At 40.6% G+C, this 21619-nt stretch overlaps 1 pseudogene; it reads left to right on the forward strand.

Annotated features, from left to right (window-relative positions):
* The first annotated feature begins 1938 nt into the window (after positions 1–1938).
* LOC101445512 (spastin-like) lies at positions 1939–21373 on the forward strand (annotated as a pseudogene).
* The last annotated feature ends 246 nt before the right edge of the window (positions 21374–21619 follow it).

Here is a 21619-nt window from a genome sequence, read left to right on the forward strand (position 1 = left end):
TCGGCTCTCCAGGGGTGAAGGCGTCGGACGCGCGCCGAGCCCACCCCCCTGGGGGCTCTGGCCGTCACCTGGGGCCCCGACAGCCCCCCTTGAATTTGCACTTGACTTTCTCAGGGGTCAGTGAAGCCAGCGTTGTGCTCGGCAGCCGCCCCAAGGGCTGCCGGGTGGGCGAGCGCCGGCCCGGGGCGCCCCCGGGAGCGGGGGGACCCCACCCCCCGTGCGCGCGCTCTGCTGCGACCCCTGGCCCGCTGACCTTGAGGGCGAAGCCGACCCCCGGGCCTGCAAGCCCTGCGGGGTGACCCCGCGGGCGCCCCCCTCCCGGGCAGGAGGCCGAGCTCCCCGGGGGAAGCCGCGGGCGCTGAGGCCTGGGCGGGAGCCTGTCCCGCAGCAACTCTGCGGGGCCACGCGGGGCGGCTCCCGGGAAGGGCCCGAAAACGCGGGTTTGGTGGCCTTAGAGCGCTGGGCCACCGCAACCGGGACCTGTCTGCACCGCAGCAGGCGCAGGGAGAGGAGAGCGAGCTGCACGTGCGGGGAGGCAGGCGCCCACCGATCAGAGGCCCCCCGGGGGCGTCGAGGAGGGGAAGAGGGGGACACCTAATCCGTAGATAGGTGGAGACTCGACGGGACTGCACAAAACGAAGCGACTGGGAGCTTTTTCGTTTTTAATATTGCTCTTATTAGTAGTAAGGCTGTTGATAAGGATAAAAAGTGAAGCTTTGAAAGATCTGGAATCGTGTAAGGGGGACCCGTGAGCCTCCCAAACGCACTGTTGGGATGGAGTCAAGTCCCCCACAAAAGGCTCGGTCAGGTCCCAAGGCTTGGCCCCGCGGGTGTGAACCCCTGTGAAGGTGTTCCTGGCTTGGGTGTGCCCAAAATGCGTAAGGGTGTCCTTAACGCCAGAGAGGTTGAAGGCCTGACGTAGAGTAACGCACACTGGACAGAGAAGCCAGAGGGGAGCTGCGGGTCAGCAACCGCGAGGAGAAAGGCGATGCCACCTTGTGCATTGCCTTGTGCGTGAAGAGCCAAGGAACCCCAAAGATCTGCGGCCAGACAGTAGATGCCCACCTGCGGAGGAAGCCGGCCCTTTGTAGGGTTATTGCTGTAAAAGCCAGGAAGCTAATACAACTACTGAAAACATTTGGTTGTATTTTAACAAGAACAGGTGGTGTAGGGCAGTGATGGCACAAATGCAGGGACCAGCCTCGCCATTCAAATCCTGTACCCACCCCACTCATTAGCTCAGACACGTTGCACTCTATCTCTTCATCTGTTCAGTGGGACAAATAAAGGCAGGCGCTTCCTTGGGTCGGTGTGAGGATAAATGAGATAATCCTAGGAAAGTACGCCCCTTTAGTAACAGCTGATGGGCATTATTGTTATTCTTTTTCTCTATGCATATTTTACATCGGCAGTTGCAGTATAAATTGTCTCCTCACGATGTCATTTAATAATGGTATTTTAAAATCATCACAGAAATATTTAAATGGCTGCAGAAAATCACTTTGGGTAAATATACCATAATTTTAAACCAGGGTTCCTATTGTTTAACATGTAGCTGCCGCATTTTCACTATCATATGAAATTCTATGATTTTTTTTTTCGTTTTGCATAAAGTTGTTTTTTTTTTCTCTGTGGCAGAGTATTTCATTAAGGTACATTCCCTGAAAAGTAATTACAGAGTCAAAAGGGTAAATATTTTTAAGGCTTACAGACATAGAATGAAAAATTATTTTTCTAAAAATTGTGTATGAACTCCTCTAAACTGTACGAGATAACCTGTTGAAAGGAAAGGGTTACCTTTAGTTTTCACATAAAGGGGAAGCCAGAGCTGGCTCTGCAGTTGGAGGAGTGAGGGAAAGGTGTTCTAGCAGTTTCGGGGTCAAGAATTTGAAAAGGGGGGCCAAAGCGAGGGTGGGGCCAGAGCGAGGGCAGTCAATGATGAAAAAAGAGGGCGGGGCCAATAGTGAAAATGGCTCCAAATTTGAAATGCAGCGCCAGGACCGAAAGCCGCGCCACCTGGCCCAACTCACGGGCTGTAGGGAGCGGAGCTGTGTAAGTTAGTTAGACCTCTCAGATAGGCTGTTATCCCTGAAGTACCCAATCAGTGGGGAACACGGGAGGGGCCTGTGTGCTAGGTTTAGGATTTTAATGTCAGTGTTTCTTTCTATTTGACGCACTGGCCATTTTACCTGGGTCGTGCGCCTGTTCTTGCAAGATCATTAATAACATTCTTTTCTCCTCCACAATCAGGTGAGCTTTTGTTCTCTTACATGTGCAGCTTTCTTTCTAACAACTTTGGGGATTCATCTGGGATCTAAAGCTTCAGAGGGGGACCCTTGGGCTGGACCAGGGGAAGGCACACCCTGCTGATTGAGCGGTCTGGGACCCTGCCATTGGGGGCTCACCTCTGACAGCTGGAAGGTCTCAAGACCAGATGCTTACATCTGCCAACTGTGGATGAGAAAAGGGGAAGGGAAAACCTGTCTCTCACTGGCCGGGTAACCCTGTGCATGGGCCAAGGTAAGAAGTGGGACTATTAAATATTGCCTTTGTGGTGGGGAAACTGCGATGAGTCTGGGCTTGAAAGAAGCCCAGAAAAGACTCAGAATGGGGAGGAGAGGCAGTCGGTTGACCGTGGAGGGGGTATGTGTGAGATCCCCTGGGGACATTCCTCCAGATAGTCCATTAGGAAGTATGCTGGAACATCAGACTGATAATGATCAGACAAGGGAAAGGAAATGACTGCCCAATGTTTTCTGGCTAAAATATGGGGCAGATGAGGTTGGCTCTGTGCCAACCTTGCTTTCTTAATTCTTTTTGTGTTTGTCTGTTTGTTCAGTGCATGTTTTAATACATCCAGGTGGTAATATTAAATTACAATGAAAATTCTTAAAAGAGCTCTATTCAAATGACAAAAATTCAAAAAAGAACTTATATTGGCAAATAAAGTATGGGAATCTTTGAAATGCCTAAATTGAAATGAATAGTTCGTTCTTTTTTCACAGAACAGAATGAGGGATATGAGACTTAAGTAGATACAGAAAGACATAAAAGGTTTGTGGGAGTGCTGACTAGAATTTGGTAAGTTTGTTTAAAGGAATGTGTTTTTTTCCCCCAAGATAAGATCGCTGATTTTTTAAAATAGTATATGAGTTTTTTATTATTATTGGGCATTTTCACTCAGATAAGCAGAGACAGTTTATAAGAATATATGTGGCTACTGTTTACATTGAAGACCTTATCCTTCCAGATTTTTCCTCTCTAAACACATCCATTAAATTAAGGAATTATTTCCAAATGAATAAAAATCTGCAACATTATAGATAGCTGGTTTTCATAAAATCAGGATGGAAGTATGTAGGACAAAACTTGAATGCATATGGCAAGTTGTAGAAGATAGCATTAAGTGAGGGAATGTGTTTTGTGAAGGCTGAATTTGTCTTGAAATGAAGCAACTATTGCCTATTTGGTTATGGATAGTTACAAGAAGTTTGTTTAAACTGAAATATTTGAATGGCTAATTCCAGTAAGTCATTATTAAACAGAAACTGAATTGATTTTAATAACAATAGTAGCTTCATAACAGAAAAAACTGTCAGAGGTCACCTCAATCTGCATATTAAATTGGTGGTGAAGGAAGATAATCTTGATTCCACTGGGCATTTAAATTGCCAAAGTAAAATACTTGTTAATTAATGTCATCATGGTGAAGGTGTAGAAATAAAAAGCTCCATGGTGCTGAGGGGTGCTATGCACCAGGCCAGTGGAATACTGGAGCCTACTTTAGTAGTTTCTTTCTAGGGTAAATGCTGCTGCAGCATGCTGGCTGTGTGAAGGACACGATAAGTGCAACAGTGATTACCAGAGCACTGCAAGTAGAACTTAAACATAATTGGCATCATGGCCTGCTCCCATGGAGAGACAACTTGTATGGTGTTGCAAATGTGGAGCTTAGATCTATTAATTGCAACTCAAAAAGAAACTTATGCAATCATTAATGCATTGATTGGTGTTAAGTACTGTACCTATATCTCTCCTATTCTAGGTATATGCTTGATGATTATGGTGATATCTTTTCTAGATCATATGCAGAGAGATATTGTACATGTTAAAAGGTCCTGGTAAACTTCATTTTCTAAGTAATTAATGAACATGCTTAATCCAAGTCTCCCTCCTAGCCCTTATTCTAAAACTTGTCCAACTCATATCCTGGGGAGGACTGGCAAACCCACATGCCATCGTGCCATGGCTAAGCATTTTCCCACCAGGAAGGAAACAGCAAATGTGGTGGCTAGGATCCACTTCAGCTTAACCCCTTCAAGATAGTCTATGGGTAACCTTTCCTCACTTAGGACCTGAAAACCAATTTCTGATGAAAACCTGCAAAATAAGCCCATCAACTTTGAGAAGATGTAGCTTTTAGGCACCTGGCCTTTTCTATTTTTGTGGCCTAGTATCCTTTCAGTGAAAGCCTATATCCTCAAAATTCTAATTAAGTTTATTTCTTCCATCTTTTTAGTCATACAGGGATTTCATCTAGTTTCACCCAGGGTGCCATAGTCATCTTCCTCCAACCATGATAGAATAGCAGGAGGGTTTTACACCTTGCCAGGTAAGGCCTACTGCCCCTAACCAGAGGGAAGCAGTTAAAAAAGAATGACCATTGTCCTTCAGCACCTCTTTAAGAATGAATATGTAAGCTCTCAAGTGGAGATAGAGGCTTTAGAGGAGCTCAAAAGGGCACTGGTGTGGGCACCTGTGTGGGAACCTGTTCTAGCCCTCCCTTCCCTTGAGAAGCCTTTCTATCTGTTTATTACAGCAGATAAAGAGACAACCTTGGGGGTTCCGACCCAAATCTGGGGAGGTCAAAGGAGACCTGCAGCCTTCCGTTCCAAAATTCTAGATCCTATCTTCAGGGGATGGCCTGGATGCATTCAAGCTGTGGCAGCAACTGCTCTCCTGGTAAAAGAGAGCAGGAAGCTAACTTTTGGAGGAGGCTTTGTCATTAGCAACCCTCAACAGAACAGAACTATTAAAAATATTTTTTTTAAATTTAATTGCCTTTTTTAAAAAAAAGATACAGAGACAACCAGCAAGATGGCTGCAGAGTAAGGAGCTCCCAGAGTCAGCTCCTGCTACAGGGCAGTTAGCAAACACCCAACACTCTCTGGAGCTAGCTGAAGCATCTGTTTGGGGGCTCCAGGAGAACAGAAGAGCATCCTGCAATGTTTTTGAAGGAGTGGAAGGAGGAGACTGCCCATCTACAAGAAGACTTGTGAGTAGAGGCTCCATAGCCCGGAGGCCGGTGCCCATCCTCCACTGGAGGTACAAGATGCCTTGGGAGCTGTTCCGTGGCTGAAATTGAAAGCTCCACTTCCCCAAAATGAGGGAGGAAGAGATGGTTGGGCACCAATTTCAGCTATTGATGAGGAAATTCAGTGGGCTACAGTATACTCCTGAGACCAGCTAAAGCTTGAGCCTGTCCAGGTCAGAAGGAGGCCGGGAGCTGCCATCTTAACTCCACACCTGGCATGAGGGGAAGCAGGGTGGACTGAAAATCCCAGTGCTGGTGGGGACTGGCTTCTTCCCATCCAGATTATATTGCAGGTCTAGCCTAGGCCCCAGTGCCACCTCCAACAGGGAGGAAGCTGCGAGGACCTGCGTCAGACTCTCCGGAAAATTACTAGCCAAGCCGCAGAGGCTGGTGCTGTCCTACTCTGGCGGTATGAGCTGCCTTGCCCCAGGAGCTGTTCTGTGATGGGAATTGGAAGCTCCATTTCCCAGAAACAGGGGAGGAGGAGACAGCTGGCTGCCAATTTCAGCTGCTGATTGGTAGACTTGGCTGGCTAAGAGACAACCCTGGGAACAGGGGCGTGAGAACCAGCTCAAGTCAGAAAGAGGCCAGTAGCCGCCATTCTGACTCCACCCCCAGCCTGAGGGGAGGCCAGAATGACTGAAACTCTCAGTGTTGGGCAGGAACCAGTTTCTTTCATGCAGATCAGCCTGCAACCCGCCTAGGCATTGGCCCTGCCTCTGGCAGGGAGGAGGCTGAGGAGCCCTGCACCAACCAAACAGGTAACTGCAGGGAACTTTGGCTGGCATAGACTAAAATCAGAAGTCTACCAGGGCAACTGTGGTCATCTTGGACCTGCACTGCATAGATTGCTGTGCACACCTGCAGCTCCATCCCTGCCCCAGGCAGGGGAGAAAGGAGTGTGAAGCTTCATCAGTCTCTCTGGGCAATTACAGTCTAGGCCTGCATGTGGATTATTCCATACAGCTGTGACTCTGTCCCTACCCCTGGTGAAGGAGAAAGTTGGAAGAAGCTTTGTTGGTCCCTGGTGTAATGAGGGCAGCTTGAGCCTCCACAGCTTCCAGCACCAACTACATGCTTGGCTCCTACTGCACGACCAGCAAGGGAGACATGATAGGAAGCCCTAAACTAAAGAGAAAAACTGCACCCAGAATAAATACTCTAATAAGCCAGATGCCAAGACACCAACCAAAAATTACAATCCACACCAAGAAACAGGAAGCTATGGCCCAGTTAAAGGAACAAGATAAGCCTCCAGATGCATAAAGGAGTTGAAACAACTAATTATAGATGTTCAAACAAATCTTAATAAATTCAATGAGATGGCTAAAGAGATTAAGGATATTAAGAAGACATTTGATGACCACAAAGAGGAATTTGAAAGCCTACATAGAAAAATAGCAGATCTTATGGGAATGAAAGGCACAATAAATGAAATTTTAAAATCATTGCAATCATATAATAGCAGATTTGAGGAGGCAGAAGAAAGGATTAGTGAGCCTGAAGAAATGGCCACTGAAAGTGAACATACAAAAGAAGAGAAGAATGGAAAAAAAATTGAACAAGATCTCAGGGAACTAAATGACAGCAAAAGATGTGCAAATATATGTGTCATGGGTATCCCAGAAGGAGAAGAGAAGGGAAAGGAGGCTGAAGGAATATTTAAAGAAATAATGGTAGAAAATTTCCCAACCCTGTTGAAGGACATAGGTATTCCTGTCCAAGAAGCACAACATACTCTCATCCAAAAAAATCCAAATAGACCAACTCCAAGACACAAACTCATCAGAATGTCAAAGACCAAAAACCAAGAGAGAATTCTGAGAGCAGCAAGAGAAAAGCAATGCATAACATATAAGGGATATCCAATAAGATTAAATGCTGATTTCTCACCAGAAACCATGGAGGCAAGACAGTGGTCTGATATATTTAAGATACTACAAGAGAAAAACTTCCAGCCAAGAATCATATATCCAGCAAGACTGTCTTTCAAAAATGAGGGTGAAATTAGAATATTCACAGATAAACAGATACAGAAAATTTCTAAGCAAGATACCAGAATTTCAGGAAATAGTGAAGGGTGTGCTAGAGCCTGAAAAGAAAAGACAGGAGAGAGGTCCTGGAGGAGAGTCTAGAAATAATGATTATATCAATAAAAGTAATTAAAAGTGTCAAAAGAGTGGTGAAATAAAATATGACAGATAAAACTCATATGGTCAGGAATAAACTTAACCAACAATGTAAAGCACTTGTATTCAGAAAACTGCAACTCAATGTTAAAAGAAATTTTAAAAAGTCCTAAATAACTGGAAGAACATTCTATGCTCATGGACTAGAAGACTAAGTATCATGAATCTTCAATTCTACTCAAATTGATATACAGATTTAAGGCAATCCTGACAAAAATCCCATCAGCATTAAAGAAAAATATGAAAACATGATCACTAAATTTATTTGGAAGGGTAAGGAGTCCTGAATAACCAGAAACATCATATATAGGAAACGTGCACTCTCATCTTCTGACTTTAAATCATAATACTTACCTATAGTGGTAAAAACAACATGGTACTGGCCTAAAGACAGACACAGCAGACCAATGGAACCAAATTTATGGTTCAGAAACAGACCTTCACAGGTACAGTCAAGTGATTTTTGACTAGCCTGTCAAACTCACACAGCTCAGGCAGAACAACCCATTCAACAAATGGTGCTGAAAAAAAATTGGACATCCATAGCTGAAAGAAGGAAAGAGGACCCCTCTCTCACACCTTATTAAAAAACTAACTCAAAATGGATAAAAAAAACTAAAAATAAAAGCAAGAACCATAAAACTTCCAGAAGAAATTATTGGACAATATCTTCAAGACCTGGTGGTAGGTGGTGGATTCTTAAAGGAGATAAGAGAAGGACTGAGTGGACTACTGATATTTAATGCATGTAGAAGTTTTAATTAGCTTTACTGTACAATTGTGGAAATGTATAGAGTGGATGGTAACACACAGTAACAGTTAGTTTATAAATGGGGATGTGACTGAAAATGATAGTCTAGTTATGTAAATGCCAATTGACAGAATGCTAGAGAATAATCTAGGAACTGTAAAGCACAGTAAACCAAAAGGTGGGTGAGAATTGTGGTTGATGGTACAGATGCAAGAGTGTCCTTTGTTAGCTAGAACAAATGTATATCACTACTGCAGGGTGTTGGGAATGTGGAGAAGCATGGGGAAAATACAGCTGGAGTGACCTACTGACTGTGGTTAGTAGTAATAATATAATATTCTTGCATCTATGCAAAAGATATACTGTGTTGATAATGAGGCAGTATGGAAAATGTGAGACAAATGCACACTATGGACATGGCAATAATCAGATGATATTATTCTATCTGTAGCAAATAACACATCACATTGTGGTGTGTTGATGGAGGGGTGTTGTTTGGGAATTCTGCACATGTGCAAGATTGTTTTATAAGTTTACAACTTCTGTCATGAAAAAATATATTTTAAAAATAATAATAGGGTGGGTTGGGGGAAAAACACACCAAATGTAAGATAAGGACTATGATTAGTAGTAAGATTTTGACAGTGTTCTTTCATAGTCTGTAACAAACTTCTCATGACAATGCAAGGTGTTGGTGGAGGGTTGATGTATGGGACCCCTGTATGATGTTATGCATGTTTGCTTTGTAATAAACTTTTACCATACACTTAATTGTTTATGAGTGTTCATATATAAATGATATAAAAATAATAACAATCGAATTGGTTAGGGGAAAGCTACTTCGTTTAGTGATAATATTTTGACAATGCTCTTTAATCATTAGTTTAAAAAGTTTAAAAACAATGCAAGTTATTGGTGGGAGGGTACATGTTATATATGTTTTTCTGATGTTATATATGTTTGTTTTGTAAGTTCATAACTATTATACACTTATTGTTTATGTATGTTTATGTATGAGTGATATATTTCAATAAATTAAAAAAAATAAATAATAGGATGAGTTTGGGGAAAAATACACCAAATATAAGATACGGACTATGGTTAGTAGTAATACTTTGATGATGCTTTTTCATAATTTGTTACAAAAGTTTCACAACAATGCAGGGTATCTGTGATAGGGTGATGTATGGGAGCCCTGTATGAACGTATGCATATGTATGTTCATGTGTGAATGATACACTTCAATAAATTGTTTTTTTCTTAAAAAAAAAGATACATAGATCACAAAAAAAATTACATTAAAAAATATAAGAGGTTCCCATATACTCTCCACCCCACCCCACTCCTCCCACATCAACAGCCTTTTTCATCATCGTGGCACATTCATTGCATTTGGTGAATACATTTTGGAACAATGCTGCACTGACATTGGACTTACCCAGGTCAGAACTATTTTGTCTCAGAAAGTAGGAAGGTGGTTGACTCCCAAATTCTGAAATACGAGGCTATCCTCATGGGAAAAATGACTTGGTATTGATAACAAACCATAGCCTCAACCCAGCCTCCTTCCTTGGAAGGGATCTGACCAAATGGAAGCTCCTGAGCAAGACTTTTCAGACCTGATTGGTTATCAGATCCAAGTCCGGTCCAAGCTAGGGAACCTCCCCTGCACTCAGGGGGAAGTTATTCATAGCTGGGTCCTCTAGGGTCCTAGAAGGAAGGAGGCATAATGGCTATGAAATTGTAGATGGACTAACTTGTGAGGTGAAAGAAGCTGGCTGATTGCCCAATGACTGGTCACCTCAAATTTGTGAATTGTATGCATTAAATCAAGCCTTCAAATTATTAGAGGAAAAGGATGGTACAGCCTATACCGACTCTAAGTACACCTATCGGGTAGTCCACACCTTTGGAAAAATATGAGAAGAGAGGGGATTGATTAACAGCAAAGGAAAAGGACTAGTCAGTGGGAAATTAATAAAAGAAGTATTCGCTAGTCCACAGTTACCCAGGGAAATATCAGTGGTGCATATAAATGGACACCAGAGAGGTCATATGTTTGAAGTAAAGGGCAACAGGTTAGCAGATGAAGAGGCTAGGGAAGCTTCCCTTAGTTCCTCTTTGAAGCTGATGATCCTGATACCCTCCATTCCAAAGGGTTTGGGGTCCCCACATTATCTGAAAAGGAGGTGAAAGAGCTGGAACAGTTAGGAGTGACCCTAGATGATCAAGGGAGGTGGCTCCTCCCAGATGGCAGGCAATTGTTGAATAAACAAGTGATGAGAGAGGTATTAGGAGTCTTACACCAAGGGAGTCATTGGGGGTACAGGCCATGTGTGATCTGGTTCTTAAGTATTTTGGATGTGTGAGCCTTTATACCGTCGCTAAACAAATAAGTGAATGAGTTATAATGTGCCAAAAGTTTAATAAGAAAGTCTTAAGGAAGCAAGAACAATGGGGATGGGAGCAGAACCTGAGGGCATTCCAGACTATTCAGGTTGATTACACTGAGATGCCCCACTGGGTCGGCTAAAGTATGTTCTGGTTATTGTAGATCATCTGACAGGATGGGAGGAGACATGTTCTCTGGCCTTGGCTGCAGCATCAGGAACTTCTAAAATTATCCTTGAACAAATCATTCCTTGTTATGGGTTAGTGGAAAATACAGACTCAGAAAATGGTAGCCACTTTATCTCCTGTGTACTCTAGAATATTATGTCAAGCCTGGGTGTTACATGGAACTTCCATACACCTTGGCACCTGTCGTCTTCAGGAAGAGTGGAGAGAATGAATCAGATTTTAAAGAAGCATCTTTCTAAGTTTGCTTTAGAAACAAAGTTAGCCTGGATTAAGTGCTAACCCATAGCCCTAGTGAGGATTAGAATGGCCTCTAGGAAAGAACTGGAAATCTCCCCTTATTAAATGCTTTTGGGCTTGCCTTTTCCTAGAAACTGGAGACTTCCCTTCCTTAGAGTCGAAGGATCTCTTCCTTAAGAATTATATACTGGCTTTGTCCTCTACTTTGTCATCCCTCAGGCATCATGGTTTGCTGGCCCAGACCCTGCTTCTCGAATTCACTGTCCATCAACACCAACCCAGCATTTGGGTCCTAATCAAGTCATGGAAGAAGTCCAAACTTCAGCCTAACTGGGAAGGACCCTATCAAGTTTTGTTGACAACTGAGACTGCAGTCGGGCAGCAGAACGAGGCTGAACCCAATACACCAGAGCAAAAGGACCAGTACCCAAACCAGATGATAAGTACTCAGCAACACCATCCAAGTCCTGGGAAATAACTCCAACTTTGGATCCCTTAAGGATCACTCTGAGAAGTCAAAAGTTGAAGGGGCATTTCAGCAAGGGGGAGGGACTGGCTGGACTCTTTATCAGTGAACTTTGCAGAAAGATATCCCTCTACTTAGGGAAAAGGCTATTATCTATATCTGCCTTGTCTAGTGCCTTAAGAAACTAGCAGATGAAGTATTTAAAGTCTCTGAAAATGACAATAATTATACTGACTATGATGTTTCTGATTCAGGTCATGACAAGCCCCATTAATTGATAGTAAATATATTTGAAAGCCTAGAGCCTCAAACTGTGCAGTTTGATGCCTGTCAAGTGATACAATATGGGGATTTAGGACATCAGTGGTGGTTGAGTGGGAAAATAAATATCTATACCCAGAGTCACCAAAAGGTTATCTCAACCTCCCCCAGCTCCCCACTGTCTTGATTGGAACTTTGTGTTGTGGACTACCGAGTACAAGGGGTGGGCCACCGGGAATCGAGGAGGCCGTACTCACTGGAAACTGTTGGAGGACAAAATAGCCTGTTATAATGGTAATACCCCACCAGACTGTAAAAACACCCAGTGTAACCCAGTAGTAATAACCATCAGAAAGGCAGACAAATTCAGCAATAATATCCTTTATTCTTCCCCAGTCTATGAAATGGGGGGTGGACATTATAGGTAAAGATCCTCTGGTAAGGTTCTGTATTTGAGTCCTTCCTCCCGCTGTGGATATGATGTCAACGACGTCCCCTCCAGCTAACACTTTAGAGATACCAGGGGAAAACCCACCAAAAGCCAGTTCCCTGATGCAGAATGATCCCAAAGCAATCAGGACACTTAAGGCAGAGGATTTAAAACAGACCATAGAAACAGATATAGGCTATAGAGACACAAATGTCTGGGTAAAATGGGTCAAATACACAGTCTGGAGTCTGAACAAAAGCAATTGTTAGACTCATGCAACAAGCCATCCCACAGCTCATATCATGCCTTTTCCATTAGGTATGGAAAATCATGAAAGGTGGTTTCAGTGCACGGTGGTCCTCTTGCAGAATGCTACTCCTGGTGAAAATTGTAGAAGGTTGTCCTCTCTCTTCCATCCCATGAAAAAGGGAAACATCAAAGCCATGGTGGCTTCCTGCCCTGGTCCAGGAAGTCACTCTGCCTGTCTCTCTGATGGGGAAAAGGGCTCTAGAGCCTTGGTACCATGGCCTTGTATACATGAGTATGGAATGTGAGTGAAGATAGTACTGGCAATTTCTCCAGTTTGGCCATACCCCGAGTAGACCTTTGGTGGTACTGTGGAAAGGGTGTCCTCCAACCAGTGTTACCTGAGAAGTGGGGAGGAACCTGTGCTCTGGTTCAATTGACCCTCCCATTTACCTTGGCATTTGAAAAAGAGGAAGAAACAAAATCAGGGAAAGAGAAAGGAAAGAAGTTTACCTGGTTCCTTTGATAACTGAATTTATCTAGATAGTAAAGGAGCTCCCCAGGGAATACCTAATGAATTTAAAGCTATTAATCAGGTAGCTTCAGGATTGGAGTCATTCTTATTATGGTGGGTCACCATTAGCAAAAATGTGGATTGGATTAACTATATATATTATAATCAACAAATATTTATCAATTATACTAGGGCTTCAGATAAAGGAATAGCAGAATGGTTGGATGCTACTAGTCCAAGGGCATGGGAAAATAGGATAGTCCTAGACCTGATACTAGCAGAGAAAGGAGGCATCTGTATTATGACTGGAGGTAGTTGCTATACCTTCATCCCCCACAATATGGCCCCAGATGGGACTATCACCAAAGCCTTGCAAAGCTTGACAGCCTTATCTGAGGAGTTAGAAGAAAATTCTGGCATTGACAACCCACTCACAGGGTGGTTAGAGAGCTGGTGTGGAAATTAAAAGGAATGGCACTATCTGTCCTGACATCTCTTATCATCGTGGCTGGGGTATTCACAGCAGTTGGACGTTGCATCATCCCATGTGCCCAAGGGTTAGCTCAAAAATTCACTGAAATGGCCCTAACCAAGCAGATGCCCATACAGTACAAGCAAAACAACTTGTACCACCTTAAAGAGGAAGATCTCTGTGATGAAGAATGTGAGGAAGCTCTTAGCAGATTTGAGAGACCAAATTGTGAAAACTAAAAGAGCCTAAAAGAAAGAGGGGGGGGGGGGTTGTAAGGAAAGGGTTAAGTTTAGTTTTCACATAAAGGAGAAGCCAGAGCCTGCTCTGCTCTTGGAGGAGGGAGGGAAAGGGCTTCTAGTGTTTTTGGCACCAAGAATTTGAAAGTGGTGCCAAAATGAGGGCAGGGCCAAAGTAAGGGTGCCCAATGGTGAGAAGTGAGAGTGGGGCTAATAGTGAAAGTGGCGGCGAAGTTGAAAAGGGGTGCCAGAATGAAAGTGGTGCGGAGCCCACCCAGCCAGAGCAGTTACTCAGTGCAGGAACCCGAGTAAGTTATTAGACCTCTCCCATAGGCTGTAACCCTTGAAGTATCCAATCAACTGGGAACAGGGGAGGGACCTGCATGTTAGATTTAGGGTATAAACGTCAGTGTTTATTGTTGTTTGGATAAAATGGTGCGGCCATTTTATCCAGGTCATGCACCTGTTCTTGCAAGATTATTAATAAAATTCTTTCTCCTCCACAATTGGGTGAGCTTTTGTGCTCTTACAGGTGCAGCTTTCTTTCTAACACTGTTACGCTTACACCCAAACCAGAGTTAAATATTATTTAAAAAGAAAACAAAATTCTTGTAATTTGATAGGTAACATACTTTATTACTTACATTCAGTGTTTTTTCAAACATTCATTAATCTTTATTTCTTCTATTGTCAATGGCTTTTTCACAGACTTGTCCATGTAATGCAGGGGTTCTTAACCATTTTGTTTCATGGACCACTTTTCAGAATGTGGGGACAGATGGTTTTATGACACTCAACTCTAGTCAGGTCTAACAGCTACAATAATTTCAAAGTATGGATGACCATAAATTTTTCGAGCTATGCAACAAGTGTAATGTGATAGGAAGTGAATACTATTGTAATTTATTGCATACATTCAGAAGTGAAGGAAATGCTTGATTTCAGTTAGAGGTCAAAGAAAATAAAGATAGTAAGTTGATTTTTTCAAATCAAGCTTATGGATCCCTGAAACTCCTGGACCCCTGGTTAAGAACCCTGATGTAATAGGTCTTAATGAAGTTTCGTGTCATCTGTGTGAACTTTTTTAGTAAGACAATCTGTCCTCTAAGGAGGAAGTTTATGCAGGCAAATATGTTGCTTTCTACTTTTACAATGCTTCCAATTATTTTTATTTAAGGGTGTTTTTAAAATTTGACTCTGGAATTCATTGTGACATGTGCCATGTAATGAGAATATACATTCATACATTCATTACATCAAAATCAATTATTGAATCATCTTTTTTTTTTTTTGCCTTGATGTGTAATACCACCTTTGTCAGAGACTTTTAGTTATTTTATAATAAGATATGTTTCTGGGCTGTCTCTTCTGTTCAATTGAACTGATTTTTCCATTTTTTCAATTCTATTGCTTTGATCAGACAAATTTGATTATTATAGCTTTAATGTACATTTTAACCCTGGTAGTGATAGTCCCTGTCTTACTTCTTCTCAAAAATTTTTTAACTTTTCTGTCTTGGGGATTTAATTGGTATTTCATTAAATATAAGAAATAATTTACAGTCACATTTAGAGTGCTCTCTTTCCATCTAGAAACATGGTTTCCCATTTATTCAAGTTTTTTTTTTTTGAAAAATCCCAATATTAAATCTATAAAGGTCTCAACAATTCACTACAATTTCTTATGAATTTCAGTTTTGTTTTCATATTTTGTCCTGCTAAGAATGAAATATTGGTTCATATGATATTCCCAAACAAATTATATATTTATCTAGTATCCAGTCCCTTAACCAAGTTTTCTCAATAATTCCATTGTTGTTTCACCCATGTTATCCTTGATTTCTAGAAAATATGATTTTATCTGCAAATGGTGATATATTTGCCCCCTTTCAAATACATCTTATATGTGTTTTATTTCTTTTTTATTTACTAAATGTTTGAATGTCATTTAATAATAATAAAAAAGCATCTCATTTTCATAAAAAATATGGCCATTCTGTATGGCATGAGATGGTATCTCATTGTAGTTTTGGTCTGCATTGTCCTAACAGCTAGTGATGTTGAACATCTTTTCATGTGTCTCTTGGCCATTTGTATTTCCACTCAGAAAAATGTCTGTTCAATTCTTTTGCCCATGTTTTGAAGGGGTTGCTTGTCATTTTTCATTAACTTGTGTAATCACTTTATAATAAATGGACATCAATCCCTTATTAGATATATGATTCTGAAGATTTGTTCCCATTCAAGAGGCTGCCCTTGTACTTTCTTGACAGTATTTTGAAGAATAAAAGTATTTAATTTGAAGGAAGTCCCATTTATTTATTCTTTCTTTTGCTGCTCATATAAGGTCCAAGAAACCACCATCAAGCACAAGATCTTGAAAATGTATCTCTGCATTTTCTTCTATGAGTTTTATGGTTCTAGTTTTTATATTTAGGTCCTTGATCCATTTTGAATTAACTTTTGTATAAGGTGTGAGATAAGGGTCATCTTTCTTTCTTTTAGATATGAATATCTAGTTTTCCCAGTACCATAAGTTATTCTGACCCAGCTGAATGGGTTTGACAAGCTTGTCAAAAATCACTTGACCATAGATGTGAGGATCTATTTCTGAATTCTTGATTCCATGTCATTATTCAACCTGTCTATCTTTATGCCAGTACCATGCTGGCATACAGTGTTTTTTTGTTTGTTTTGTTTTGTTTTGTTTTTACCACTGTAGCTAGATAATATACTTTAAAGTCTGGAAGTGAAAGTCCTCCAAGTTGGTTCTTCTTTTTAAACATATTTTTGACTATTTGGGAGCCTTTACCCTTCTAGATAAATGTGAGAATGGGCTTTTCCAATTCTACAAAGAAGGATATTGGATTTTTAAAGAATGAGAATTGTGTCAAATCTGTAGATCAGTTTGGGTAGGATTGGCATCTTAATATTTATTCTTCCTTTCCATGAGCACAGAATATCCTTCCATTTAATCAGAACATCATTGGTTTCTTTTAGCAATGTTTTAGAGTTTTTTGAATACAGGTCTTTTATGTCCTTCATTAAATTATTCCTAAAAATGCTATTCTTTTAGTCACTATTATAAATGGATTTTTTTTCTGATTTCCTCCTCAGATTACTTATTAGTAGTGTGTAGAAATAGTGTTGATTTTTGCATATTAATCTTGTATCCCACCACTGTGCTGAAGTCATTTATTAGTTCTAATAGCTTTGTTGTGGATTTTTCAGTATTTTCCAAGTATAGGAGCATATCATCAGTGAATAACAAAAGTTTTATTTCTTCCTTTCCTCTTTGTGTGCCTTTTATTTCCTTTTCTTGCCTCATTGCTTTAGCTAGTACTTCTAGCACAATATTGTATAACAGTGGGGAGAGTGAGCATTCTTGTTTTGTTCCCAATCTCAGTGAGAAAGCTTTTCATCTTTTGCCATTAAGTACAATGTTAGCTATGGGTTTTTCAAATATGCACTTTATCATATTAAGAAAGTTTCCTTCTATTTCTATTTTTTTTTTTTTGGAGTTTTTTTTTTTTTATCAAGAAAGGACATTGTATTTTGTCAAATGCCTTTTCTTTATCAACTGAAATAATCATGTGATTTTTCTTCTTCAATTTATTAATGTAGTATATTACACTGGTTTTCTTATGTTCAACTACCCTTGTATATCTAGTATAAAGCCCACTTGATCATGATGTATAACTTTTTTATGTGTTTTTGGATTTGGTTAGCAATTATTTTGTTGAGGACTTTTGCATCCATATTCATTAATTGGTCTTTAATTTTCTTTTTTCATAATATATTTGGCTTTGGTATTAGGGTTATGATAGTTTCATGAATAAGTTTGGTAGCATTCTGTTCAATTTTTGGAAGAATTTGAGCAAGATTGATATTAGGTCTTCATTAAATGATTGATAGAATTCACAAGTGAAGCCATCTGGTTCTGGATTTTTCATTTGGGGGAGGTTTTTGACAACCATTTCAATTTCTTTGCCTGCGATTGGTTTGTTGAGGTCTTCTATTCTAGGGTCTGTTCAGGTTGTTTGTGCATTTCTAGGAATTTTTCAATTTCATCAAAATTTGTTTGTTGCAATACAGTTGTTCATAGCATCCTCTTATACTATACTCTTTTGTTTCTTCTGGGTCAATGGTAATGTCTCTCTTTTCATTTCTGATTTTATATATTTGTCTCTTCTCTTTAATCTAGTTAGGCATTTCATCAATTTTGTTGATTGTCTCTAAGACCCAACTTTTAGTTCTGTTTATTTTCTCTATTGTTTTTTCCTCCATTTTATTTATTTCTGCTCTAATCTTCATTGTTTATTTTCTGATTGTTTTGGGATTGGTTTGCTGTTCTTTTTCTAATTCTTCCAGGTGTGCAGTTGTGTCATTAATTTTAGCTCCTCTTTTTTAATATAAGCATTGAGGGCTATAAATTTCCCTCTCAGCACTGCTTTTGCTCTAACCCCTAAGTTTTGGTATGTTGTGTTCTCATTTTCATTTATCTTGAAGTATTTACTGATTTCTCTTATGATTTCTTCTTTAACCCACTGATTATTTACAAATGTATTGTTTAAATGCCATATATTTGTGGATTTTCCCTTTTTCCCCTGTTATTAATGTCCAGCTTAATACCATTATGATGAGAGAAAGTGTTTTGTATAATTTCAATGTTTTTAAATTTACTGTTATCTGACTTATGTCCTAACATATGGTCTATCCTGGAGAAAGGTCCAGGAGCACTTGAGAAGAAGGTATATCCTGCTGATTTGGTGTGTAATGCTCTATAAATGTCCATTAGATATAGTTCATTTATCATATTATTCAAGCTCTTAATTTCCTTATTTATCCTTTGTCCAGGTGTTCTATCTAATGCTGTGGGTGGAGTTCTACAGAAGAACTGCAGAGAACAGAGACTAGAGGCAGAGTTTGGATGGCATTTAGGTCCCTTAATCTTCCTGGATAGCATTCCTCTTCTCAGATTCCATAAATTGTCCCAGGATCCTTGAGAATTTTCCTTTTTCCTTAAGCTAACTAGACAGGGACTTTGCTACCTGTAATGGAAGAAAAATGTCCTAATGTGCACCTCCAACTCTCTGTGTCTATAATTGAATTTCTTATTCCCACCACCCCCAAACAACTCTGTTGCTTATCTCTGACCATGCTGCCACTTGCCCTGTAGTCATACAATCTAGAAACCTCAGAATCGGCTACTCAGCACCACATTCAATTGGTAGTAAGCTCCAGGTCAAGTTTACCTCAGAGGTTACCTCATCTCTTTCTTATCCAGCTATTGAACATTGCTTATTAATTGCATTGTTATGCTCCCAGGATTGGTGATTACCTCTTTTAATGAACTACATCTTGAATTTTACTTAATTTTTCTGTTTCCATGAGGCGTTAAAGTTTTTTGAAAGCTGGGACCATGTCTTCTTCAACTCTGTAGCTTCAATATCTCTTGTATGGTCTGGCAAACAATAGACAATAACTATTGAATGGAATCTGAGTTTTCCATAAAATTGTCCTCTTTCTACATTATTGCCAGGGTGATAACTACAGACCAAGTGATGCAAAAAGGAACAGAATACAGAAGTATGTTCCTGTGGTGTGGCAAGGAATTGCCTTGCATGGCTCCAACTCAGAGGTTCTTAACCTTTTTTTGTTACAGGGATCCCTTTGCCAGTCAGGTGAAAGGAATACTATGGTAATTTATTTATTACATTCATTTATAAGTGATGGAAATGCTAGCTTTCAGTTAGAGGTCAGAGAAAATAAAGATAATAAGTTTATTTTTTTCAATTCAAGGTCATGGGCCCCCTGAAATCTTTTCCATGGACTCCTTGGGGGTCCCCAGGCCCCTGATGAAGAACTCCTGCTCTAACTGGCCCTCTCAGCCTAATGGCATCTAAGCCTTGGAGTTTAAGGCTCTTTGTCCCTCCAAACTGCAGGATTTCTCACTCTAGACCATATTGGCCACCAAAATTCAGGCGCATTCCTGGGAGCAATCAGTAAGCGGCAGTGCACTCACTAATATTCTGATTTAAAACATATTTATGAGACAGCATCTTCTTTTGTTGGGATCTGTGCAGCTCCTTACCATGGGGACAATTAATTTCTTTCAAAAACCATGAAGGGGTAACTATTATAGGAATTTATACTCATTGCAGCTGACTGGAGTCAGGATGAAGGAGCAAGCTGTGGAATGGTACTAACAGGTGTTGAAGAACTAGAGAAAGGAATGGCAGTCATAGCCACAGGACAAGGTGAACAATGTGGAAGGGCTGGATGCCTTCAAGCTAAAATGTTGATTAATTTGGTTAGGACCAAGGACCGTTTACAACTTCCAGAGAAGCTGCAACCAGTTTTACAGTTTTCCAAGTCACAAACGGATGTCTATTATGATGGTACAAACTTAACATGACACAAAAGACATCTCCAGTCAGAAAATGGAACTGTTCCCAAAAGAAAGGTTCCCTTAACACACACCAGTAATTCACTGCCTTGTCCAAAACAGTCATGAAATCCAGATCCTCAGGTCTCTCGGGCCACCATGGAGCACTGAGCTGCAGTGGATTATCCAAGGTTTCTGGAGTGAGAAAGGGGCCTGGTCCCATAACGGCAACCCATAAGGGTATTTCAGACACAAATAGAACAAATAAACGCTCTACCCCTACAACTCCTGCTCGTGAAAAGAAAGACATGAAAACTTTTAGGAACGTGGGCAGCAACCTTGCTAACCTCATAATGAAGGAAATGGCTGAGAATGGAACAGCTGTTAAATTTGATGATAGTACTGGGCAAGAGTTGGCAAAACAAGCACTGTAAGAAACCATTTTTCTTCCTTCTCCAAGGCCTCAGTTGTTGACAGGGCTTAGAGCTCCTGCCAGAGGAGTGTCTCTCTTTGGTCCTCCTGGAAATGGAAAAACAATGTTGGCTAAAAGCAGTAGTTGCAGAGTCTAATGCAACTTTCTTTAACATAAGTGCTGCCAGTTTAACTTCAAAATAAGTGGGAGAAGGAGAGAAATTGGTGAGAGCTCTCTTTGCTGTGGCCCGAGAACTTCAGCCTTCTATAATTTTTACCGATGAAGTTAATAGTCTTTAATGTGAAAGATGAGGAGAACTCGATGCTGATAGACCTCTGAAAATGGAATGTCTAATAGAATCCGATGGTGTTCAACCTGCTGGAGATGATGGAGTATTGGTAACAGGTGCAATAACAGACCATAAGAGCTTGACAAGGCCATTCTCAGGCATTTCATCAGGTGTTTTGGTAAAATGGGTGTACGTGTTTTACCAAATGAGGAGACAAGACTACTTTTACTTGAAAATCTGCTTTGTAAACAAGGAAGCCCATTGACCCAGAAAGAGCCAGCATAACTCACTACAGATTTTAAATCTGCAGCGATGAAAATGATGTGCTGTTTCTTGCTTCCCCTTCCCAGAATGATGGATGGATACTCAGGAAGTGATCTAACAGCTTTGGCAAAAGGTGCAGCCCTGGATCCTATCTGAGAACTAAAATCAGAGCAGGTGAAGAGGATGCCTGCCAGTGACATGAGAAATATTCACTTCTCTAATTTCACTGAATTCTTGAAGAAGATTAAACACAGTGTGAGCTCTCAAACCTTAAAGCATACATATTTTGGAACATATTTTGGGTTTTGGAGATACCACAGTTTAAGGAAATATCTATGTAAAACCACAAACATTTTACTCACCAAGAAAGAAACATTCGATCTTCAGTGAACAGTTATTAGCTCAGTCTAAGTTTATGGGACTTTCATTGTCTCACAATTATTTGCACATTAAACATGAAAGTGAACCAAAAAACAAGCTAAAATCAACTAAATAATGCAAATGAAATATTTTGCTGCTTAAGGTCTGCTTTCCTTGAGGGTCCTGGTTATCCCAATGGGTACTGTAAGTT

The sequence above is a fragment of the Dasypus novemcinctus genome, chromosome 20 (assembly GCF_030445035.2).
Source record: "Dasypus novemcinctus isolate mDasNov1 chromosome 20, mDasNov1.1.hap2, whole genome shotgun sequence".
NCBI lineage: Eukaryota > Metazoa > Chordata > Mammalia > Cingulata > Dasypodidae > Dasypus > Dasypus novemcinctus.